Source organism: Bubalus bubalis, chromosome 17, assembly GCF_019923935.1.
Source record: "Bubalus bubalis isolate 160015118507 breed Murrah chromosome 17, NDDB_SH_1, whole genome shotgun sequence".
Taxonomy (NCBI): Eukaryota; Metazoa; Chordata; class Mammalia; order Artiodactyla; family Bovidae; genus Bubalus; species Bubalus bubalis.
This window is the reverse complement of record NC_059173.1, coordinates 27,832,239-27,836,968: the sequence shown is the minus strand read 5'-3', so window position 1 is coordinate 27,836,968 and position 4,730 is coordinate 27,832,239. Positions and strand designations below refer to the sequence as shown.

Here is a 4,730-nt window from a genome sequence, read left to right as displayed (position 1 = left end):
AGGTGACAGGGACGTGGGGCTTTCTCTTGGACATGGCAGTGGGGGGCAGAGAATGTGGGTACTCATTGACAAAGGAGAACAGGGAACCTGGCCTTACAAACTTGAAGGCATTGGCACCAGGACTAAGGGTGCTGTTGGCATGGAGCTGACCAGGATCAGAAATAAGACACTTGATAAGGTTCTGAGGGAGCTTCCTACGTAGTGCAGTGGTAAATAATCCACCTCCCAGTGAAGGAGACGCAAGAGATGTGGGTTTGATCCCTGGGTTGGGAAGATCCCCTGGAGTAGGAAATTGGGAAGATCCCCTGGAGTAGGAAATTGCAACCCACTCCAGTATTCTTTCTTGAATAATCCCATGGACAGAGGAGCCTGGAGCACTACAATCCAAGGGGTCACAAAGAATTGTACACGACTCAGCAACTGAGCATGCACGCGTGCGCGTGTGTGCGCGCGTGCACACACACACACACACACACACACACACACACACACACAAGCACAAGGTTCCAAGACAGTGGTGATGACAAAACAAGACCCGTTTAGAAGAGAGGAATGGGCATGTTTGGACAAGCTTGCACTAACTGCCTGCAACCGGAGGACAGGCTGAGAAACTGCCATCCCTGGGGGGTGTCTGCCCCAACGCCACATCACACGGGCCAAGAAGATGTAGGAGAGCCCCAAGCTCCCAGGGGGGGCTGAGCCAGGGCCTCGGAGGATGAGAGCATGGGGACTGCCTCCACTGCAGGGGCTCAGAGTGTCCATCCGGAGGGCTCCCTTTCCTATGACAGCCAGGCCTGTTTACGGTCGTTTTCCTATCTTTGTTCCATGCAGCATTGAGTGTGTGCGAGGAAGTTATTTATCTTTCTAGTTTCAGGGTCTTCAGATACAGAGATGCCCCATGTGAACAGGGTACAGTGGTATGAACCCCCCAGGCTTTGCCCAGAAGCCCTGGCTGTATGTGGCTGGAATTTTGGGGTCATCATGCTTGGGAAGATGAGAGACAGAGAGTAGAATTAGCTGGCCTGAAGTCATCCAGGCTGTTCACAAATTATTTTGTCTCCTTTTTCAGCCATCCGAGAGGATTCCCCTTCCCTGCTCCCTTGGAGATTGGCCTGGCCATGTGACCTGCTTTGGACAACGAAACATGAGCCTTTAAAGGTCAGTTTATGGTGTTTCCTAGTTCCTGCTTTGGTGATTGTAGAAGTGTGGGTCACCCTGGGTTCCTGGCCCCATGTGATCACCCAGAGCTGAGGGCCCTGTGGCCCATGCTGGACACATAGTGTGAGTGAGAGATGTACCTTTGATGTGTTTGGCTGTTGGTGTGGTGGGAGGGGGGATGTTTGTTACACAGCAGACCCTGTTCTAGCCTGACTGATACACTCTATTGAGCACGAATACAGGGCTGTCACTTTGCTCTTGGTTTGGGGGGAGTGGGCACAGGACTGCTTCCCAATGAGGTTCAAAACACCTTACTTTGAGGTTGACAGAGACAATGGAAAGAAAGTCTCCATGTGTACTCTGTGGTGAGGCATAGCTCTGTCTGAGAGCAAGGAGTCTGGAAAAATGAGATAATGAGCTTCCCAGGGCTCTGTCATGAGGGAACAGCAGGCCTGAGTCCTCTCCTGAGTGTGTTCTGGATTGGGGCTGATGAATGAGCAGTGAATCCTGCCCTTCCCACCCTCATCTGGGGGACCCCCCAGTCCACCCACTGCCTGGGGCGATGGACCTTCCTTAGCAGCCCCCAGAGTTCCCGAGGGATCACGTTCTTGCAGAACAGGAGCCTCGGCTTTGCTCATGCTTTGAGATGCTCTGATTAAATTCTACCCACAGCGCATTGTGTTTACCAGGTTGTTAATAATCATGATGCTGGGTATGTACCTCCCCATGGAAGAAGGCTGCTCCCCGGATGGATTATGGATCTGTTCACACACGATTTCCATACATCTTTAAAGATTACCACTTTAACAGCTCTTGGTATAGACACCAGGAGGCAGTTACATTTAACAGCGCATAAATCTAATTCCCTCTGCACTCAATTTTCTCAGGCTGCAGAATCAATTTGAGTCTGTCAGGATTTTATTCCAAAGTCTATTAACACCCGGCTTGTTTCCTCCATTTCCCGGCTCTCTCTCTCAGCAGTCTCCCCCCCTTTTCAGGGACTCAATCCTACAGAAAAAGATGCCTTGCTGATACACAGTAACAGCCTTTATCTCTTTACAACAGGATCTAATTAGGCATGAAGGAGAGGCAAAGCTTCGACAATTAGACGTGGACCCTGGAGGTCACATCCTGGGATGCAGCCTGCCTGAGTCCATCTCACCTCTCAGGGTCAGCCTTGGATGCTTTCTCCCTGCACTGCAGTGGCGGGGGCGGGGGTGGGGTGGGGTTGGTTAGCAGGAGCTCTTTCCAGTGTCTTTTCTGGGAGGTCAGGGGTGTCTGAGATGTTCAAGTTAGCTCCATCTACTTCCAGGTGAGTTTTTCTCCAGGGTGGGATGAAGCTTCTGCTGTCTTTACGATAACCTAGAGGCACACAGCCATGTCTGAGCATCTACACGTAGTCATCATTCAATGCACTCACATCCATCCCTGAGATGTGTATTGTTATTCCCCTTTTATGGATGGGAAACAGACACAGAGAGAGTGACTCACCCAGGGTCACACAGCTAGCAAGAACCAGAGTGATTCAGACTCCCCCTAGTCTTTGTCCAAGTCCCCTCCTGTCCTGGGGGCACCACACCATCTTGTGTGTGCATCTGTCCCCTCTTCTGCTAACAGTCCCACTGTCTCCATTCAGAACTGTCACATCCCCTACCCAAATCTGCTGACTGGCTCCTGCCCCAGGCCTGGTGGCAGGACTCCTCTCCCTGAAGCTGAGATAGGTTTAGGTGCAGGACAAGCTGTTGATCTGAGCTGCAGCAATCAAAGTTGGGCCTGGAGTTCTGGGTGGCACTGATGGAAGAGAGGCCTGGGGGCAGCAAGCAGGTGGCATGGCATCAGGAGAGCTGCTGGAAGTCACCTGGAGGAGGTCCTGGCTGAGAAGGGAGCCACAGCACAGGGCTGCAAGGGAGAGAAGAGGGGAGGGGGGATGGGGGAGGAGGTCGGGAAAGGAGAGCGAAAGGGAGGAGAGAGGCAGAAAGAGAGAGGATTTTGTTCTGATAATATAATTTGAACCTTTCTCATTTACCCCGTCCATTGGCCAAATGAGGCCGTCAGCCTGGGGTCACTGCTGCGCCTTCCGGCCCAGGAGGACCCAGGAAAAAATGATATTGTGATCTTTGTTGTTGTTCAGCCGCTCAGCTGCGTTCGACTCTTTGCAATCCTATGGACTGCAGCACACCAGGCCTCCCTGTCCCTCACCATCTCCCGGAGCTTGCTCAAACTCATGTCCATTGAGTCGGTGATGTCGTCCAACCATCTCATCCTCTGTCGTCCCCTTGTGATCTTTAGAGTAATGTAATCTCTTTATCCAGTGGCGACCACTCGATTCCCTGTGACTTGGCTTCTTTGGCTGTGAACTAGGGATGATGTTGGTGGTAGTGCTCCTACTGATGGTGGTGGTGATAATGACAGTGATGATGGTGGTGGTGGTGGTGGTGATGGTGTTGGTGGTGGTGATGGTGAGGATGTGGGTGGTGGTGATGAAAGTGATGATGATGTTTGGTGATGGTGAGGATGCTGGTGATGGTGATGGTGATCATAAGGCTGCATGATCTTAACCTAGTGTAATAGGATGTTGTGGTGAATTTTCTCCTGTTGTCCTACAGAAGTAACTAAGACCCAAGAATTAGAACAAAGGAGTCAAATCCCCCCTGTTTGAAAGTACCAACGAGCTATCAAGAGATGAGACTGGCCCAAGAGGAGTGCATCCTGTCCTACCATCGCCATCCCCCTGCCCATGAGTCCATGTAAAAGGGTCAGGGTCAGGGACCTCCGGGGCCGTGCAGGATCCCTGCCTCCAAGTGACATCAGGGGCTCTGAGAGAGCATCTTGTGAGCAGCTGTTCCCGGAAGGGGAGTCTGCCATGCATTCTGTGGCTCGATGCTTTCAGAGTGAAGATACCTACAAGCCACTCAAAGTGTGGCTACAGCACAATGTGGTGGAAACGTTCTTGCCATGTGCTGTGTAAAGTTTGGGGACATGAATGAATAGACTGGATTTAAAATGGCTGCAAAGCCCCTGTACTCCAGTGAAGAGATGGGGTCTGCTTCTCCTCCACTTGAATTTGGGCCAGCCCTGTGGAGCCTGACCAACGAAATGTGGTGTATAAGTCACCGTCCAAGGCTAGGTCTTAAGAGATCCAAGCTTCCACCTTCTCTACTTGGAATGCTCTCTCTTGGATGTTGGCTGCCATGCAAGAAATCTGACCTGCTGAAGAGAAAGGCCCTATAGAGAGGACTCTGAGCCACCATGGACTTTCCAGCCCCAGACGAGCTCCAAACTGAATGCAGCCCCATGAGTGACCCCAATCAATGCCCACGGAGCAAACGAGCTGTCTAGTCAAGACTTGCCCGGTTCTTAATTCATAGGATTGTGAAATAAAATGATTCTTTTAAGTCATCAAGTTTTAGGGTGTTTCTTTGTTAAATATAATTTTGTTTACTGGCTGTGCTGGGTCTTTGCTGCTGCATGTGGGCTCTCTCTAGTTGCCGTGAGCCGGGTCTACTCTCTGACTGTGGTGTGTAGGTTTCTCATTGCGGTGCCGTCTCTTGTTGTGGAGCACGGGCTCTAGG

The 4,730-nt window shown here is 51.4% G+C and overlaps 1 long non-coding RNA gene across 1 annotated transcript; it reads left to right on the top strand.

Moving 5' to 3' along the window:
* Nucleotides 1-1,068: 1,068 nt before the first annotated feature.
* LOC102405328 lies at nt 1,069-4,498 on the top strand. Its single transcript, XR_006545752.1, has 3 exons — nt 1,069-1,158; nt 2,224-2,328; nt 3,765-4,498. It is a non-coding gene; the product is annotated as an uncharacterized LOC102405328 (long non-coding RNA).
* Nucleotides 4,499-4,730: the final 232 nt, after the last annotated feature.